Genomic DNA, 21999 nt, shown 5'->3' on the forward strand with positions numbered 1-21999 from the left:
TCTCAGGGTCCTGAGATGGAGCCCCACACTGGGCTCCATGCTCATGATGGAGTCTGCTTAGGTTTCTCTCCCACTGCCCCTCCCCCTGCTCTCTCTCTCAAATAAATAAATAATTCTTAAAAAAATACCAAAACAGTAATTTCCCAAAGTCACAAGTTTATTAGCAAAAAGGGAAAACAAAGAACATCTGATGTATATACCTCCTACTGAGCACCTCTCCAGAACTTCCTGTGCCCTGACTTGTGATATCTCCAATCCATGAGCCATATTTTACACCCAATTCATCATCTTCTCCATACAACTATGTTTTATTAAAAAAAATATTTCCCATAAATAGGCTCACTGAATCCTAGTATCTCCCATGGCTGTTTATAGAACATCAAATGGGACTATAATGGGAAAAGAAGCTTGTGCTTCAGGAAGCATGGAGCAGTGTTGGGCATCAGGATTGGGACTGTAGTTAAGAACCCATCCTTACAGGTGGAGTTCTAAAATACAAGGAGTTATCAGACTTGGCTGGGGAGAGGAAAAGCAGATTAAATGGGATGAAGCAAGCCTGGCCAGACATGAACCAACAATAGGAATTGAGTGATCACACAGACTTTAATAAAGGTGACTTTTCTAAAAATAGAGTCATAATTCCAATTCATAGTACCTACTTCAAATATAACCTACTTAAACTATCATTCCTAAACTGTATTAAATAACAATTCCTGCTCAAAACGATGAAGCCCATCAAAGCATCAGACAACACTAGAGAAAAGATCTCCCTAAAATCCTTTCCTTTGCTAAATCCAGAACAAATCTAGAACAAATGTCCACCTTCCCTAATTCAATACAATGCCTGTCCTTTCTGGGAAACATGTTCCTATGAAGGATAAAGTTTGGAAACCATTTAAAAATTTTACAACCCAACAAAATATTCTGAAATCTTTAATTATCGGGTGAAAATCATTTTTACCATGCTTGAATAAGTCACCTAAAGGGATTTTTATCTCATCTTTTCCTAAAATTCCCCTTGGGGATGAACACAAGCTTGAAAGGTTTCAGTCAACAGTATAAATTGGGAGTTCATGTTAAATAAGCCATTGAAAACTGCAGTTTAGAATGAAATTACCATCTCAGCCATCACCACAGGGCTCCATAGTACACTTACAATAATAGCTATATTTTGTAATAACATCGTATTCAAGTAATTTATACATTGTTTTCCTTTTTAAATTTAAATAACATGCTGCAGGAGATCTTAAAAAAAATCAAGCATACATTCTACTCTCCCTTTCATTTTTCCAAGCCCAGGTAATAATATGGCAACAATTATCGATACTCTTGGGATGATAAAACACAAAATTATTAGTAAAAAGATCAACCAGGAGATATGACATTATCCTAAGCCCATTAATTTTTCAAAATATACTTTTAAAAAAGACAGTATAACCTAATAATTATAGTTGAGTTGTTCCAAAAACTGTATCTTAGCTCTGTTAAGCTTGGAGACTTATATTGGTGAAAAGCAAAAGAGCAAAAGGAAAAGAGAAAGAGAGAAAAAGAAAGATTCTCATTAAGTAAGGAAGGCATTAAAAAAAACAACAACAATTAAGGAGAGCACTTACTGTGTCAGCAAAGAGATCATCATTCTTCTACTCATGTGACAGAAATTTACCAAATAATTACTGCATGCCAGGACAAGACAAGAATACACAGAGAAAAGAATTTCTGGTCTTGTGGATAATATAGACGATGCTTACAAGCGCGCATGCATGCAAAAACCCACAGATACACACGCACACACACATTTAAAACAAGGAATTATAACACTGCAGTTTGAAACATAATGAGGGGAAATACAGGATGCTCTGAGACAGAGACCAAGCCAGGTTTGTGGGTGTTTTAAAAAAAAAAAAAAACTGAAGAAAGCAGCATCTAGGATAAGAACTGAAGGATGTGTAGGTGCTAGCCAGTCTAGCCAATCTAAGGGAAAAGAAAGAGAAGAGAATTTCCAAGCATATGTAAAATGAGAAACCACTGAGTTTTAGACATTGAAAGCAGTCCTTTCTAGATTGAGGATAGAAATTGAAGCAGGAGTGACAAGAACGGGAGTAAAAAGAAACACAAATGAGGAAGTTGTATTTAATTTAAAGTGAAGTGGTCAAAAATTGCTCTAAAAAAGTGTTGACAATCTCTGCTTATTCTTTCCTACATTGCTAACATACTCATTTGAGATATTAATTTTGGCATTATCTAGAACTTACCAATTAGTAATGAAATCAATTCTTGTTCCAGAGCCTACACAATAACAAATACTCTTACTATGTCTCAAATATTGCATGGGGCATACTTAAATTACACAATGATTTGTTGTTTATCTGAATTTCAAATTTGCCTGGGTGTCCTGAATTTTTATTTACTAAATCTAGCAATCACAGTCAGGCAAGTAGCAGTCAAGGAAGGATATTTGGATAGTCAACTAAATGGCACAAGATTGATAACAGCTACGTGTGGTACCGATATTCCAATGCCAGTTCAGCAAATAGGAAGTTCATAATGTTTTCAGAAACTTTAGTGAAGATCCTTTTGCCCACTGTTACAATAAAGCTCATAAATTCCTTTGAACACTGGTAATTGAGAAGAACAATTTCATCGAACACAGGTCAAGCAAAATTATTTTTCTAAAGAGAATATGATTATAGGCAATGTGAAAAGTCATTTTCTTTACATGTACATATACAAATATACATATTAAATGTATATACTATGCCTTTTATTATGAATATGAAATATTACAGATTTCAGCATATGAAAACAAAAATATCATTTCTTATTGGTGACTATGTATCAAAACATTGATACACACTCTTAGAAAACTAATACATATTTTCATCCTTGAAATCCCATAAAAACAATTGTTATTTGATAACATTTTCATTAAAAAACTACTGCAATATATAATTACTACTTATTACTAACTAATTTTGGAAGAATGAGGCAGGCAAAAAGTAAATATACAAATTGGACTTTTTTTTAAAGGAGGAGTATTTATTTAATCATTCAACAAATATTTATCAAATATTTAAACGTCCAAGATACTGGGAATATGTATGTAAACAAGACTGACATCATCCCTATCCTCATGGAGTTTTTGACCTATTGGAGGAATCAGACAAAATACACAGAAATATACATATGACAATTACAAATGGTGATAAGTGCTCTGAAAGAAAGAAACAGATAAAACATGGAGAAGGCGGGGCAAAGGGCATGTACTTAAAAAAAAAAAAAAGAGTAGTCAAGAAAGTTCTCTGACATCAGAAAATGTAATACAGGGGCTGAAAGATGCAATGAAGCCAGTAATAGCATTAAAAGAGCAGCAGCATCCTATACAGAAAGAGAAGCATATGCAAAGGCCCTGAGGTCAGGGGGAATCCCATTCATCCAAAAAACTGAAAGAAAAGCTCTGTGGCTTGAGTATGGTGCTTAAAGGGACCCAGCACTAGATGATGGTAGTAGGGGACAAATCAGGATATGGTTAAGAGTTTTAATTCTATACTAATATGCAATAAAAATAATTAGTCTTTTTTAAATTAATTTATTTTTAGAATTCCAGTATAATTAACATAGTGTTATATTACTATCAAGTGTACAGTATAGTATTTTGACAATTCTATACATTACTCATGCTCATCACAATTAACTGTACTCTTAATCCCATTCATCTATTTCATCCATCCCTTCACCCACCCTCCCTCAGATAACCATCAGTTTGTTCTCTATATTTAAGATTCTGCTTTTCTGTTTGTCTCTTTTTCCTGTTTGTTTTGTTTCTTAAATTCCACCTTGAGTGGAGTCATATGACATTTGTCTTTCTCTGACTTTTTTCACTTATCATTATACACTCTAGCTCCAACCATGTTGTTACAAATGGCAAAATTTCACTGTTTTATTGATGAGTGATATTGCATTGTGTATATATACATACATATACTATATATATATATAGTATGTATATACACACACCACCTTTTCTTTATCCATTTATCTATTGACGAACACATGGGTTGCTGCGATATTTTGCCATATTTTGGCTACTATAAATAATGCTGCAATAAATATAGGGGTGTACATATCTTTTCAAATTAGTGAATTTTTTAAAGATTGATTGATTTGAGAGAGAGAGCTTGAGAGCAGGGTGGGGGGCAGAGGGAGAAGCAGTCTCCCCACTGAGCAGGGAGCCCGATGTGGGACCCGATCGGACTTCGGGATCATGACCTGAGCTTAAGGCAGACATTTAACCAACTGAGCCACCCAGGTGCCCCAAAATTAGTGTTTTTATATTCTTTGAGTAAATACTGGATCATATGGTAATTCTATTTTAAATGATTTGAGGAATCTCCATACTGTTTTCCATAGTAGTTTCACCAGTCTGCATTCCTAACAACAGTACAGGAAGGTTACTTTTTCTCCACATCCTCAACAACCCTTGTTTCATGTGTTTTTGATTTTAGCCATTCTGACAGGTGAGAAATGGTATCACATTGTGGTTTTGACTTGCATTTCCCTGATGATTAGTGATGTTGAGCATCTTTTCATGTGTCTGTTAGCCATCTGAATGTCTTCTTTGAAGAAATGAAATGTCTTCCATTTCTTTAATTGGATTGTTTGTGGGGGGTTTTGGTGTTGAGCTGTATAAGTTCTTTACATATTTTGGATACCTTATCAGATATATTTGAAAATATCTTCTCTGATTCATCAGGTTGTCTTTTAGTTTTGTTAATCGTCTCCTTCAATGTGCAGAAGCTTTTTATTTTGATGTAGTCCCAATAGTTTTGCTTTTGCTTCCCTTGCCTCAGGACACATATCTACAAAAATGTTACTATGGTCAATGTCAGAGAAATTACTGCCTGTGCTCTCTTCTAGGATTTTTATACTTGGAGGTCCACAGTTAAGTCTTTAATCCATGTTGAGTCCATTTTCGTGTATGCTGTGAGAAAGTGGCCCAGTTTCATCCTTTTGCATGTAGCTATGCAGGTTTCCCAACACCATTTGTTGAAGAGACTGTCTTTTTCCCATTGCATATTGTTGCCTCCTTTGTCATAGATTAATTGACCATATAATCATGGGTTTATTTCTGGGCTCTATACTCTGTTCCATTGATTTATGGGTCTATTTTTGTGCCAGTGACATACTGTTTTGATTATTATAGCTTTGTAGTATATCCTGAAATCTGGGATTGTGATACCACCAGCTTTGTTGTTCTTTTTCAAGACTGCTTTTGCTATTGGGGATCTTTTGTGGTTCCATATAAATTTTAGGATTATTTGTTGTAGTTCTGTGAAAAATGCTATTGGTATTTTGATAGGGATTGCATTGAACCTGTAGATTGCTTTGTGTAGTATGGACATTTTAACAATACTTCTTCTTCCAAACCATGAGCATAGAATACCTTTCCATTTGTTTGTGTCATCTTCAATTTCTTTCATCAGTGTTTTATAGCTTTAGGGTAATAGATCTTTCACCACCATAGTTAAATTTATTCCTAAGTATTTTATTATTTTTGGTGTAACTACAAATGGGATTTTTTTAATTTCTCTTTCCGCTGCTTCATTATTAGTGCACAGAAATGCAACAGATTTCTGTATGTTGATTTTGTATCCTGTGATTCTACTTAATTCATTTATTAGTTCTAGTAGTTTCTTTGTGGAGTCCTTAGGGTTTTTAATCTATACTATCATGTCATCTGCAAATAGTGAAAGTTTTACTTCTTCCTTACAATTTGATGCCTTATAGTTCTTTCTCTTGTCCAACTGCTGTGACTAGGACTTCTACTACAATGCTAAATAAAAGTGGTAAAGGTAGACATTCTTGTTTTGTTCCTGTTCTTAGAGGAAAAGCTCTCACTTTTTTACCACTGAGTATGATGCTAGCTGTGGGTTTTTCATGTATGGCCTTTATTATGTTGAGTTTCCTCTAAAACTACTTTGTTGAGGGTTTTTATCATGAATGGATGTTGTACTTTGTCAAATACTTTTTTTTCATCTACTGAAATTATGTGGTTTTTATCCTTTCTATTGATGTGATGTATCATGTTGATTGATTTCAAATATATTTTTTAAGATTTTATTTATTTGAGAGAGAGAGAGTTCAAGAGAGCACAAGCGGGGGGGGTGGGAAGTAGAGGGAAAGAGGGAGAAGCAGACTCCCCACTGAGCAAGGAGCCCGATGTGGGACTCGATCCCAGGATCCAGGGGTCATAACCTAAGCCAAAGGCAGACGCTGAACTGACTGAGCCACCCAGGCGCCCCTGATTTGCAAATATTAAACCACCCTTGCATCCCAGGAATAAATCCCACTTGGTTGTGGTGAATGATTTTTTTAATGTATTTTGGATTCAGTTTCTTAATATTTTATTGAGGATTTTTGTATCTATTTTCACCAGAGATATTGGCATGTCGTTCCCTTTTTTTTTATAGTGTCTTGATCTAGTTTTGGTATCAGGGTAATGCTGGTATAGTAAAATGAATTTGGAAGCATTCCTTCCTCTTCCATTTCTTAAAATGGTTTAAAAAAAAAAAGGTATTAACTCTTTTTTAAATGTTCGGTAGCATTCACCCGTAAAGCTGTCTGAACTTCTGTTTGTTGAGACTTGATTACTGATTCAATTTCATTGTTGGTAATCATTCTGCTTAAATTTTTTATTTCTTCTTGATTCAGTTTTGGGAGGTTATATGTTTCTAGGAATTTATCCATTTCTTTTAGGTAGTCCAATTTGTTGGCTTAAAATTTTTCATAAAATCTCTTATGATCCTTTGTATTTCTACGGTGTCAGTTATTTCTTCTCTTTAATTTCTGGTTTTGATTATTTGAATTTTCTCTCTCTTTCTTCCTCTCTCTCTTTTTAGTGAGATTGGCTAAAGGTTTATCAATTTTGTTGATCTTTTCAAAGAAACAGCTCCTGGCTTCATTGATTTGTTCTATTGCTGTTTTCATTTCTATTTTGTTTATTTTTGCTCTAATCATTATTTCCTTCCCTTTACTAGCTTTGGGTTTTGTTTGTTCTTTTTCTAGCTCTTAGTTGTAATATTGGGTTGTTTGAGATTTTTCTTGTTTCTTGAGGTAGGCCTGTATTGTTATAAACTTCCCTCTACAAAAAAGCTTTCCTGTATCTGAGAAAGATTTTGGACCACTGTGTTTTCATTTTCCTTTGTCTCCATGTATTTTTGTTATTATGTTATGTTAATCACCATACATTACATCATTAGTGTCTGATGTAATGCTCCATGATTCATTGTTTGCGTATAACACCCAGTGCTCCATTCAATACATGCCCTCTTTAATACCCATCACCAGGCTAAACCATCCCCCATCCCCCTCCCCTCTAGAACCCTCAGTTTGTTTCTCAGAGTCCATAGTCTCTCATGGTTCGTCTCCCCCTCCGATATCACCCCCTTCATTTTTCCCTTCCTGCTATCCTCTTCTTTTTTTAAATATATAATGTATTATTTGTTTCAGAGGTACATGTCTGTGATTCAACAGTCTTACACAATTCACAGCACTCACCATAGCACATACCCTCCCCAATGCCTATCACCCAGCCACCCCATCCCTCCCACCCCCCACCACTCCAGCAACCCTCAGCTTGTTTCCTGAGATTAAGAATTCCTCATATCAGTGAGATCATATGATACATGTCTTTCTCTGATTGACTTATTTTCCTCAGCAGTCTCCATGTATTTTTTGATTTCTTCTTTGATTTCTTGGTTGGCCCACCCATTGTTCAATAGCATGTTATTTAACCTCTGTGTATTTGTGTTCCTTCCAGATTTTTTCTTGTGTCTGTTCTCTAGTTTTATAGCATTGTGATCAGAGATGATATATAGTATGATTTCAATATTTCTGAATTTTTTGAGATTTGTTTTATGGCCGTATATGTGATCTGTTCTGAAGAATGTTCCATGTATACTTGAAAAGAAAGTGTATTCTGCTGTTATAGGATGGACTGTTCTGAATGTATCTGTTAGATCCATCTGGTCTAATGTGTCATTCAGAGCCACTGTTTCCTTGTTGATTTTTTTGTTTGGATGATCTATCCACTGATGTAAGTAGGATGTTGAAGTCTCCTACTATTATTGTATTACTATTGCTTACTTCCTTTAGGTTTGTTGATAGCTGCTTTATGTATTTGGGTGCTCCCCATTTTGGGTGCATAAATACTTACAGCTGTTATATCTTTTTGTTGGATTATTTCCTTTATGATTATGCAGTGTCCTTCTTTGTCTCTTCTTACAGTATCTGTTTTAAAGTCTATTTTGTACAATATAAGTACTGCTGTCCTGGAATTCTTTTCACTTCCATTTGTATGATAAATGTTTTCCATTTCCTCACTTTCATTTTTTTCTTTAAAGATGTTATTTATTTATTTTATTTTAGAGAGAGGAAGTACATAAGTAGTGAGAGGAGCAAGGGGAGAGAGAGAGAATCTCAAGGGACTCTGGGCTGAGTGCAGAGCCCAACGCAGGGCTCGACCTCATGACCCTGAGATCATGAAACCAAAAGTCAGATGCTTAACCAACTGAGCCACCAGGTGCCCCCATTTCTTCACTTTCAATCTTGCATATCTTTAGATCTGACATGAGTCTTTTATAGGCAGCATATTGATGGGTCTTGCTTTTTTATCCATTCCATCACCCTATGTGTTTGGTTGGAGCATTTAGTCTAATTACATTCACAATAATTGCTGACAGCTATGTACTTATGGCCATTTGTTACTTATTTTACAGTTGTTTTTGTAGTTCTTCTCTGTTCCTTTCTTCTCCTCCCCTTTCTCTATGGTCTGCTGGCTTTCTTTAGTAATAGACTGGGATTCCTTTTGTTTATCTTTTGCATATCTATTACTTGTTTTTTGATTTGTAGTTACCATTAGGTTTCTGTATAAAATCTTAAGCATATAACAGTCTATATTGATAGTTACTTAAGTTTGAACTCATTCTAAAAACACCAAATTTTTACTCCTGTCCCCCTCACACACATTTGAGGTATATACTGTCATACTTCACATCCTTTTATTTTAGAAATCTCTGGACTGACTTTTTTAGATACACTTAATTTTACCACATTGTGCCTCCTACTTTTGTTACTCCTGTTTCTGGTCTTTCCATTCCATTCAAAGAGTCCTCTTTAACATTTCTTGTAAGGCTGGTTTAGTGGTTATGGATTCCTTGAACTTTCCTTTGTCTGGGGAACATTTTATCTCTTCTTTTCTGAATCATAGCTTTGCTGGATAGAGTATTCTTGGCTGCAGGTTTTTTTTCTTTCAGCACTCTGAATATATCATGCCACTTTCTTCTGACCTATAAAGTTTCTGCTGAAAAACTGTATATTCTTCTACCTCCTCATTTTGTGTAACTCTGTGTCTGTTTCTATGTGTTAGGAAAGTCAGCTACATGTCCTGCTCTTGAAAGTCATGGCCTTATGAAGAAGAGGTCCTGTGGTGTCCTGTAGGGCAACATCCCCAGTTCACTAGAACCTGGTGCTTTAGGGATGTCTCATGTTTGCTGCATGTGCCATGTTGTTATGATTGAGCCACATTTGCCTTCTGCCTAGTTGTCTTCAACAGCTTTCTTTGTCTGCTGTGGGCAGGGTACAGTCCCTGTGCTGTTAGTGAGCCAGTCTGGGGCCACCATGGGCTCGAGTTGGGTCAGACCAGGCAGCTCCTAGAGCTGCAGTTGTACTGAACTGTGAGATGCTCTCCCCGTGCTGACCCTGGGAAGCTTTTGTTGGTGGGCAGGGCCTGCAGGAAGATCAGATGTCTGCCCCCAGCACACTGCTGGGGCTGCAAACTGGTATGAATGGCCTGGGGCAGGAGTCACTTTGGGGTAGTGCTAGCCCCTGTCAGGGCTGCTTACATAATGTCATGGTTGTGTCTCTGCTTTGGAGAACTGTGGAGGCTGGGTTGGAGGGGCAGGGTGGATCCCCAGGAGAGTGCAGGGACAGGGCACACTGTTAGCAAGCTACATGGAGAGTGTTTGTGCTGCCCTCGTTCCTGCAGCTGGTCCTGTATCTAGGCTAGGCACTGAGGGAAGGAAATGTCAACCACCAGCTCTTTTGTTCTTGGAGAAATCTCCTAAAGATCCCTGCTTCTCCACACATGTTCTGAGATTAGTAAATAAATCTTCTTTCCATACATCCCAGGCATTTTTCAAACTGCTGATTTATGCTGTATCTCAGAAGCATTATTTGTCAAGTTGTCTCTTTAAAGGCAGGCGCTCAGTTTCTAATGTCCGCTGGCTCTCCCAGAGCCAAGCCCCTGATTTTCAGAGTTCTGTGCATTAAGGCCAATGAATGTTAAGCCCCTCTCATTTTCAAAGCCAAATATTTTGGGGATTTGTCTTCCCAGTGTGGATCCCCCATGCCTAGGGTGTTTGGTATAGTGTCTGTTCCTCTCCCTTCTCTGTGCTTGCACCGGCCCTCCCTCCCGTGGAAAGTCTCATGGGTCAGCTTGGTTCCCGATAGTCTTTGCCCTTCCTACCCTCTTTGATGTGGCTTCTTCTCTGTGTTTAGCTGTGGAAAGTCTGTTCTGCCAGTCACTTTCTGGGTTATTTACACTGCTGCAGGTGTTGCCTAAGAATACCCATGGGAAGAGGTGAGTTTAGGATCTGTCCATCTTTTTTTTTTTTTTTTTTTTTTAAAGATTTTATTTATTTATTCATGAAAGACAGAGAGAGAGAGAGAGAGGCAGAGGGAGAAGCAGGCTCCCGCTGAGCAGGGAGCCCGATGCGGGACTCGACCCCAGGACCCTGGGATCATGACCTGAGCCGAAGGCAGACGCTTAACCATCTGAGCCACCCAGGCGCCCCAGGATCTGTCCATCTTCTGTAAGAGTCCTGTACCACTCATCATAGCTTGCATAGTCCAGTAAGAAAAAGAAAGATTTCCTCTGCTTGGCAACAGCAAGCTTCCTAATTGCACAGTCTTAAACAGGAAAATGATATGATCAAATTATACATTGTTTCCAATGATCATTCTGATTGTTATTTAGAGAATGTACAGGAAGTGAGCAAAACTGGGATTGGTGGATTATTTAGTAAGTGACCATGGTTGGTTATTGGTGTGAAAGGACTTGGGTTTAGAACCAGGACTTCAGCAGCAGAGATGGAGAGAGGAGGGCATAGCGGAGAAGAGAGAAACCAAGGAGAATTCCTATGTGTGAGATGAAGGCTCAGTGAAGAGATGTAGGCTGAAGATACAAATTTGAGTATTGTCAGTATATTGACGATACTTACGGCCATACGGATGGGTAGAATCAACTGGGGGAAAATGCGGAAAAAAGAAAAGAGGAGTCCTAAGTCTAAGCCCCCCAAAAAATAAACATTTAAAGCTGAGGTAGAAAAATAAGATAAAGCACAGATTGTGAAGGCAGAGCCATGAAGCCAAGGCAGTCGAGTTAGAGAAGGACTCAGAATTATATCAGAATGAAAGAAAAATAGCTGGTTAAATTTCCTATGACTTTTCCTGGCCTTCCTTCCTTCTTAATTATGTGAAAACAAAGCATATCTTTTGTACTTTTAACAGGATGACAAGAAACAGAAAAGCATGTGTGTTGCCATGCCCCAATCCTTAATCTTAGATCTCTGACAAGCTTTAATTAGTTTGCTAGTTCGGGGCTCCTGAGTAAATGCAATTCTGTCACTTTGTAGGCATTCTCATGCTTGGTAGAGTGGAATTTTTGGTCGCCAGCTCTAATAAGGTTTCTATATTGTCCAAGGTAGTTTTGAGCAATTTTGTTAGCTAACCTCACACAGTTTCTTGCTTGAAATTTTTGAATTAGTATGCATAAGATTTTGTTAATTGTCCAGTGTCAAGCACATAAAAATCATTATTCTTTTCTGACATTAATTTTTTTAAATTTAGTTTTAAGTACCATTTTCCCCTTTAAAATAGTCGCTGTTCACTGAAATGGAAAGTGCAAGAGGAAAAATATTTTAAGGTTTGAGTTTATTGCCAAACAGAATAAAAGAAATAGTTATTGCTAAGTTTGAGAATTCACATGCATTAACCACTTAATAGGGAAAATAGGTTTTTAGTTTAACTTATTCATTTGAATGTTAAGGAATTTGTTTACATCATGTTTGCATTCAGCAAATATCTGGTGTGGGCAAGAATTAGGTAATGCAAACTAGAAAAGGAACTAATTCCTGACTGTATGAATATATTCAGTTCTCTTTGGCTTGCTTCTTTTCCTCTTTTTTGTTTGTTTCATGTTTTTAAGTTCCAGTTAGTTAACATACAGTGTAATATTAGTTTCAGGAATAGAATTTAGTGATTCATGACTTACACAGAACACCCAGCTCATCACAAGTGCCCTCCTTAATCCCCATCACCCATTTAACTCATCGCCCCCACCTCCCCTCCAACGGCCCTCAGCTTGTACTCTATAGTTAAGAGTCTGTTTTATGGTTTACCTCTCTTTTTCTACCCCCTTCCTCTGTCTGTTTTAATGTTGGGAGTTCACCCCTTCCCCACCTTCAGTTTAATCCTGTACTCTCTTCCCATTTTACTCTACTAATTCTCTGTGGTTGATGTACTAGCAACTTGCCAATTCGGTATTTTCAGCCCACGTTTACCTTAGGAGCAACACACTTATTCAGTTTAATTCATCCTAGGCCTTTTATTATGTGGTCTAAGTCTCTCTCTTTTTTCATCTATAAAATGGAGAAAATAATATTGACTTCACCAAGTTGACCCAAGAAGTAATGAAAACTCCTAGAAATATCTAAGATGGTTTCAGATACATAGCAACTACTCAAGAAACATTAGAATTTTCCCCCCTTTTCTCCTTAGAGGCTCCAGATTATTTATGGTTAGTTCTGTGCTAATGGAGAAGAGCTCCAACTAAAACAAGAGCAGTAAAAACTGTCCAAAGCAATGACAAAACTCTCATGAAAGTTATTTAGAAAACTTAGTTCAGCAGCTTGGACCATCCCTATGAGCAGGACACAAGAAATCAGGATTGGTGAGCTTAATAAAGTGTGAGGGAAAACCTCCAAAACCCCCTTTCTCATGGAGAACAAGAACTTAATAAACTGAGGTAGTATGTAGAGCACTCATTTCATAGTACCTTAGGACTTCTCTTTTATCCTCTACTAAATAAAATTTCTCTTATTAGCATTCATAAAATAATCACTGTGTTTAAGTCAGAAATTATTTGAAAGGAAACATTTTGATAGAAGTTAGTTGCATCATTGTTAATATAGTTTGCTTGTATTCTAAAACCATATAGTATCATACTGCTTAACTTCTGTTGTCCTAGGCTAATGAGAAGGAAATAGAGGCAGATGTTGTGTGTTAACTGTGACTCTATTTATGCTAAACAAAGGTGAAATGATGCCATGGTGAACTCAATAATTCTGATTTGCAGTAGTTGATTCTAAAGGTAGGGGGAGAATTGACACATCACATGGTACATGGTACTGAGTGTTTGCCAAACACAAAAGACCCAGAGCTAGAGTAGTCACATAATCATTTACATCAAATGCAATGATGTAACATCATCCATCAAATTAATGTTGATTTCAATTTTTGTTTTTGTGGTTTTAGTACTTATTTTGTAATTTTCTTTATGAATGAACATATATGCATACATAATTCCACATTTATACTACTTTAAGTCCATTCTAGGATTTGGGAAAATTTTGTCTTGTTTTTGTTTTTTTTTGTTTAAAAGGGCTCCATACATTACTCGAGTTTCAAAACATGGCCAACACAGCTGGCCATAAAACAAAAAGAGCGTCATTCCCATCTGGTAGCAGACAACAAAATCTTGAACATAATCCCAAAACAGAAATTAATCTAATACCACACGATATACTAGTCAACTAAACACCTATTTCAGAAGTGGCAGACACAGTAACTACCAAGTAATCTACCATAAAAACTCAATTCAAAGAATTATTTCCAATATAATAACTACTTTAGGTATATGTATCTACTGTAAAAACAAACAAACAGAACAAAACAAAAATGCAGCAACTTAAAAAATGTTAATATTAGGGGATAAAACAATATTTGCAAAAGAAAAATATTTTATAGTCTTTCAATTAAATATTTATATATGTGATTTTTTTCTATAATATATACTATTTATTTTTTTAATTATTTTATTAATCACCATACATTACATCATTAGTTTTTGATGTAGTGTTCCATGATTCATTTTTTGCATATAACACCCAGTGCTCCACGCAGAACATGCCCTCTTTAATACCCATCACCAGGCTAACCCATCCCCCCACCCTCCTCCCCTCTAGAACCCTCAGTTTGTTTCTCATTGTCCATAGTCTCTCATGGTTTGTCTCCCCCTCCGATTTCCCCCCCTTCATTTTTCCCTCCCTGCTATCTTCTTCATCTTTTTTTTTTAACATATAATGTGTTATTTTTTTCAGAGGTACAGGTCTGTGATAAGTAAACTTCTAAATCATAACCTTATTATTTCCTTTCAAATCCTATTTTAATATAAAATAAAGATATTTTTAAATAAAAAGTTATGGTATCTTATGTAGTTCATTCACCCACAGAAACTTCTATTAAAGGCAGATAAACTAAACCATTTTCTCAGATAAGGAAAATAGCATTCAAAAATTAAAATGGGATTGGTATGAAAATATTAAACAATAAAAATAGGAAAAATACTTGGAAACAGAGTAATCAAGCTATATATAACATTGATCAAAGAACTAAACCAACTTAATGGAGTTCACATCATTTGCTTTTAGCACATCCTTTACTTTTTATACAATTTAAACCCTTTGACAAAAGTACACAATTTACTGTAACATTGTAGTGTCACCCTAGAAACCACCTAACCTTGAATCTCATGAATAAACCATGAATTAAGGTAGTTCTCAATAATGATATGCTCCAGACAGATGGGTACCATGAGACCTCATTTTATACTTTCATTCTTTTGGTAAATTCATACAGAAAATACTCTATCTTGTAAACTGTGTAAGACAGAGTATGGGATAGCATAAAGAGGCACACACTGGCTTAAGCCTCAGAAGTTACTTCATTTCTGAGTATCAGTTTATTTCTAGAATAATTTTCAGTTTAAATCCCCTGATTTTAAATTTAAATCTCATGATTTCCTAATTTTAAATGCACCGAGGAAATTAACTATAGTTGTGAGTCACACAGATGACTACTTTAAGAAGACTTAGTATCAAAAAAAGGAGAAAATCAAGTATTTTTTTAAAGTATAAAATTAAATTTTAAATTTTAACAATAGTTTTAAGTGTATGAAGTTCTAATTATTTACTTTTGAAATAATTTTTGAGTACAATTTTAAAGGACCTAACTATAGAAGTCACTAGAGTCTAATCTAAAAGAGGCCCATAGACATTACTCAAAATAATACTGGAAATGATTAAAGAAAGGTCCTCTTCTTAGGAGGGTCTTTCCCCATTACACCTATTCAGAACAGCTCATTAAACATCAATGGTATTCTTTTTTTCAGATGCTTATTGTGATTTAAGTTGCAGATTCATCTTACTAAAAGGAAATAAGGAACTAAATTCCAGCAAATTCCATTCTATCCTATTGTGATGGAATGAGTTTCATTAGCTTGCTGAAGTTGAATTCCCAATTTAGAGGTTTCTGCTTTAGTAATCTTTGATTAAATGTAACACACAATTTATTCTTCTCTAAACCTGCATTAAAATATTTTTCTAAAGAAAGTATCTAATGAATCCCTATTTTATACATGGCACCCATTCTCTAATAACTGGAAAGCCATTACTACCAGGTAGTAAAGAACACAGCATTAAGAGCAAATTTGTATCAGGATAACATCAGACATTTCATCAATCACTTTAATGCACCATCTCATGTATCCCTTCAATAATCCTTTGTAGTACAAATTATTATTATCTATAATTTACATTTGGTGACACATTAAGTAACATATTTAAGTTATCATTGGGAATCCTGTACTTATAATCAAGCCTTCTTGACTTCAATGGTTGTGCATACATAATCTCTACTTCAATGGAGTAAAAGTAATTACAAATTTTAGGAATTTGTTAAACACTATAAAATTAATACCCATTTTATATAGGAAAAATAATTGCCCTTATATATTTTTTCAGCTAAAAAGAGTATATTTTCCTGTTTTGATTTCTAGCTGCTAAGAACAAATGGAAACTTTATTTTTTTACGTTTATCTTCTATCTAGTCACCTAATCCCATTCTCATATTAACTTTAATTACAACATCATAAAAAGAGTGTTTTCTCTGTCTTATTTCAATGTTTACATGGTACATTCCTTTATTTTAAGTTTGATCCCATCCTCTTTACACTTTTTAGTAGAAATAAGTGCAAAATTTCTATCAAATGTCTTTTTAGCATCTAATGGTATAATCAATTGAGCTACTAAAATATTTTTATTCATTTCCTCATACTAGGCTATCATTATATTTCCTAAAATTTCCTATTTTATAGGGGTACCTGGGTGGCTCAGTCATTAAGTGTCTGCCTTTGGCTCAGGTCATGATCCCAGGGTCCTGGGATCAAGCCCTGCATAGGGCTCCCTGCTCCACGGGAAGCCTGCTTCTCCCTCTCTCACTCCCCCTGCTTGTGTTCCCTCTCTCGTTGTGTCTCTCTCTGTCAAATAAATAAATAAAATCTTTAAAAAAAACTTTCCTATTTTGTTATATATATGCTGATCTTTGAACATACTGCTGGATGGTACTTGCTATATTTCATGAATTTTTTTTTGTTTTTTGGTGTTTTTTGTTGCATTTAAATTCAGAAATGATATAGAACCAACATTATCTTTTTGTAAAAAAAGTTTTTAAAAATATCTTGAATTTTTAATAATAAAATTATGATTCTTCAAAAAATGATTGAGGATTGTTTATCTTTTTCTATAGTTGAAATGGTAACTGAAATAATATTGTGATTATCTGTTCTTTAAATGTCTAATAATATTTAGGTATGCATCCATCTGTTCTGGTGCTTTTTGATAAAAGATCTTCAAACAGCCTTCCAATATTTATATGGCTTATTCCAGTTTTCCAGTTCCTTCTGGATATACTGTGGTGATTTAAATTTTTCTAGGAACTTATTTCCTTCCTGTAGGTTTGCATGTTTCATCAGAGTAGAGTTGCATGTAAGAGTTGCTCTGTTCCTGGAATTATTTATGCTTTCTCATTCAAAATCCTATATATTTTTCTTTATATATTTTCCATAATTTGTGTGTTGAGGATTGGCCATTTCAAAGAAAAATCAAATTCTGAATTTATTTAATCACTCTAACTTTTATATTCTATTTTACTGATTCCAGTTTCCATTGTTAACTAAATTCTGTTCTAGTTTCTTTTGATGTTCTTTTTCTGAGTTCTTAAGATGAACACTTAGTTTATTTATTTATTTTTTTTTGTTAATAAAAAAGACATTTAAGGGGTGCCTGGGAGGCTCAGTCATTGAGCGTCTGCCTTCAGCTCGGGTCATGATACCAGGGTACTGGGAGCAAGCCCTACATCGGGCTCCCTGCTCGGCGGGAAGCCTGCTTCTCCCTCTCCCACTCCCCCTGCTTGTGTTCCCTCTCTCCCTGTGTCTCTCTCTCTGTCAAATAAGTAAATAAAATCTTTAAAACAACAACAACAAAAAAGACATTTAAACCTAAAATTTTGTACTGAGCACAGCTTTTATTGGGTGTGTATATTTTGTTAGAAGACATCATCTTTTTCATTAACTCATATATACTTTGCATTTCCCTTTGGTTCTAAGAGTTATCTAAGAGTGTTTCTTAATTTCTACTATATTATTTTTTAGTTTTCTAATAAAATTGCCTAATCAAGTATCTTAGTTTTCTAATAAAACTTAATATCACAGGATGTGACCTATTAAAAATTTTTACTTTCTGGAATTTATAAAAAATTTGGGCACCTTGTTCAAGGACTAAACTTTCTAAGATAAATCCTTTCTCATTTGAAATATCATGACTTCCATAATGTAAAAATTATTCAAAAAGGATTTTGCCATTTTGACATTGTGAGATAAATATGCAGCCTCATATACATTATGATTAAAATGAGATAATTTGGTTGCATATTTTAAATACTTATCAACAGTAAATTTCTAATGTCATTTTTCTTATGACAGTGAATGAATTTTACTGAGAACCCTTAATTCCTGGTATTTATTTCATTACTTATCTATCCTTATCAGAAAAACTAGGATGGTTATGAGCATATTGCATCACTGAATACCACTATGAACTTTATTCAATTCATAAAGGAGTGTGTGTGTGTGTGTGAGAGAGAGAGAGAGAGAGAGAGAGAGAGAGAGAGTGTGTGTGTGTGTGTGTGTGTGTGTGTGTGACACAAATAGGGCCTTGATTCAGTTTTCTTTCTCAGTTCCACTTTTTTTAAAAATGTTCAGCAGGAGTTTATATCCAGTATTTTCTTATCTCTCCTTTCTGATTCATATGCCTTTCAAAGGTCAACAATCACATCAGTCCTAACATTAAGGCTTTATTCTAGGGGAGGGAATGCTTAGTCTTGATAGCAGAACCATAATATTAGAGGAAATAATAGAGAAGCTTGTCTGAAAAGTCATGTTTTTGAAAGAATCTCTCTCTCTAAGTCAGGGTAGGAACACTGAAAAGAAAGATAAGCCACATAGATACCAGAAGATATTAAAGGGATGCTAAGACTCATTACAGTGCTAAGTCACTGTGTGAAATTCAAGAAGAGTTTTGCATATTCCACTGCATTAAATGAACAAATATAAATTAGACATTTAACTGTCCTAACTTTTAATAAATGTTTTTAATGCATTGCCTTTATCTGACAGAATTTAGGTACCTATATATGGAAAAAAATAATTTTTAATTATAATCTTAGATATACTATTCTATAGATAAGATAAATATGAGCAAAATATAAATACATGAAAATTTTAAGAAATGAAAGATAGTTTATGTGTAATATTTTGTTTTTTTATGCCAGATTCATTTATATCCTTCTCCTTGACTTATACAGTGTTGGATAATGGCTAACACAAGCCTGAATATATAGCCATCAAAAAACAGAAAAATGGAAACTATATTTAATCAACATTTACTTTATACCAGTCATTGTGTTTTAATTATTGTGTTTCATTTATCTGTAAAAGAAGGATTAAATTTAATATTGATATGAAGGTAAAATTCTGAGGCTAGAAAAAGACAGTCTGCTTTTAACTAGGCTGAAGGAACTACATTTCAGACCAAATTGACCTGACTCCAAAATATCTCCTAAGCCAATCTTTCTCAAGCTATCTATGATGAAAAGCCATATTTTTGTTATTCCAATACATCATAAACCAAAGCACTATAAAATACAACAAAATGAATGATTCAAAAAATTTAAAAGATAAAAAATTCAAGTCTAAAATTACTTGATTCAACATACATAAAATTATTCTGTAAAATGTCATAAAAATTTAAAAGCACTTACTCTCAATTTCTGTGCTTACTGCAGACCAGTAACAAACAATTCATGCATAGGCCTTAGTCTACAGACCATAATCTGAGTAGACAACATACTCCCATATCTAAGAGCCATTCAGGAATAAGTGTTTCTCAAAAGAAATTTTCATAGAGCTAACAAGAATCACAATCAACTGAAAAATGTGCATAAATCTAATGAAACGTTTCAACAATTACATACAAAGATGTCCACTTCCTACACCCGAAAACTTGTGAATATGTTATCTTCAATAACAAAGGGATTTTGCAGATGTGATTTGTTTAAAGATCTCAAGAGGGAGAGATTATTTTAGAATATTTGGCTGGCTCCAATGTCATCACAAGGGTACTCATAAGAGAGAAGTCAGAGAGTTAGTCAGAGCAAGAGGTGAGACAGTAGAAGCTGAAGTCAGAGGCAGAGATGTGAAGGTGGTATGATGCTGGCTTTAAGGAAGGATGAAAGCACCACAACCAAGAAATGCAGGTGCATACCAGATGTTGAAAAGGAAAGGAATGCCCTCCTTAAGGAACACAGCCCTACCAACACCTTGATTTTAGAGGAGTTCTGACCTCTGAAGCTATAGAATAATAAATTTGTGTTGTTTTAAGCTACTCAGGTTGTGGTAATTTGTTATAGTGGCAATTGGAAACATACAGATTTTAGTTCTCGGGAATAGGGTGCTGCTATTACAAACACCTAAAAATGTGGAAGTGGCTTTGGAATTGATAACAGGCAGATGTTAGAAAAATTTAAAGAATTTTAATAGAAAAATCCAAGATTGCCTTGCACTGACTGTTAGTAAAAACAGGGATAATAAAGGCCTTGCTTGCAAGGACTCAGAAGGAAGTGAGGAGCAAGGTAGAGAAAGCCTCTTATCATCTGAGAGAATATCTAAATCATTATAAAAAGACTGTAGAAACACAGGTGTTAAAGAGATGCTAGAGAAGGCTCAGAAAAAAATGAAGAACATGTTACTAGGAAATGGAAGAAAGAGTGACAGAAAGCTTGGATGGATTGTGTCTTACAGTTATGTGGAAATCAGAACTGTACAGGTTGAACTTGGACATTTAGTCAAGAGTTTTCCAAGCACCGTGTTGAAGGAGTGCCCTGGTTTCTTCCTCCTGCTTATAGTAAAATGTGAGAAGAAAGAAATAAATTGAGAGAAGAACTGTTAAGCTAAAAGAAACCAGGACTTGATGATTTGGAAAATTCTCAGCCTATGTAAACTGCAAAAGGCACTAAAATTAGAAAACTCACTCTCGGGAAAGTATGCTCTGGAGAGAAAGCCAGTTGTATGTCTAGATAACCTCTGGCTTGTGCCTTGGAAGGACTGAAAGCTCAGAGTATTCAGTCATACAGAGGGCTTCTTTGAAGAAATTAGGCATGTAATTCATGGATGGCTTTGACCAATTCAGCAGAGGCCAGAAATGGAGATGGGATTATCTGGGAATGTTCTGTGAAGTAGCCTCTTTTCTAACAGCGTGAATCCTAGAGACAAATGGGAGAACCACAGGTTTCTTAAGAATGTTATATCAGGGGGTGCCTGGGTAGCTCAGTCAGTTAAGCATCTGCCCTCACTCAGGTCATGATCCCAGGCTCCTGGGATGGAGCCCCGTGTCGGGGCCCTCTCCTTCCGGATCGTGTTCTCTGTTTCTGTCTCTCTCTCAAATAAAGAAAGAAAGAAAGTCTAAAGAAAAAAAAAGAATGTTATATCAGTAGAAACACTGCCAGTTGTTCCCAAGCTTTCCAGTCTAAGGGAATTTGCCCAGCTGGATTTCTAAATTGCTTGAGGAAGAATTGATAATCCTTTTTTCCCTTCCACCTTCTCCCTTTTTAGTGGGAATATCTCTACCTATTTTCTTATGCCTGTGTATCTTATCCCAATGCATTCTGGGAACATATATATGTTGTTTTCTAGTTTCACAGGTAACAGATGGAGAGGAATTTTGTTCAAGAATGGATTATAACCAGAAACTTACCTACACCTACTTTAGATGATTTAGATGAAAAGATCTGGAATTTAGCTGATGAAATTTTGATGAGATTTTGGACTTGAAATGATTCTATAATAGGTTGAGATTTTGGGGAATCTGGGGATGTGGTGAATGTGTTTCCCATGTAGGAAGGATATGAATTTGGGGGTGGACAGAGGGCAGACTATGTTGAGCGGAATAATGACCCCCAAAGATGTCCATGTCCTAATCCCTGGAAACTGTGAATATGTTATCTTAAATGGCTGTGATTTGGTTAAGGATTTTGAGATTATTCTGGAGTATTTCAGTGGGCCCAATGTAATCAGAAGGTCCTTCTAAGATGGAGGTGTGAGGATAGAAGCAGAGGTCAGAGTCAAGAGAGAGATTTGAAGATGCTACACTTCTGGCTTTGAATATGGAGGACGGGGTAGAAGGCAAGTGGACTTTAGAAGATGCAAAAGACAAGGAAGGACATACACTTTCTGCCAGAGCCTCTACAAGGAATGCAGCTCTGCCAACACCT

At 35.5% G+C, this 21999-nt stretch overlaps 1 protein-coding gene across 9 annotated transcripts in view; it reads right to left on the bottom strand.

The window, feature by feature from the left end:
* The window catches only part of CTNNA2 (catenin alpha 2), a 1086060-nt gene that overhangs the window by 928239 nt on the left and 135822 nt on the right, over nucleotides 1–21999 (bottom strand). The window lies entirely within an intron of this gene.

Source organism: Zalophus californianus, chromosome 8 (genome assembly GCF_009762305.2).
Source record: "Zalophus californianus isolate mZalCal1 chromosome 8, mZalCal1.pri.v2, whole genome shotgun sequence".
Classification (NCBI taxonomy): domain Eukaryota; kingdom Metazoa; phylum Chordata; class Mammalia; order Carnivora; family Otariidae; genus Zalophus; species Zalophus californianus.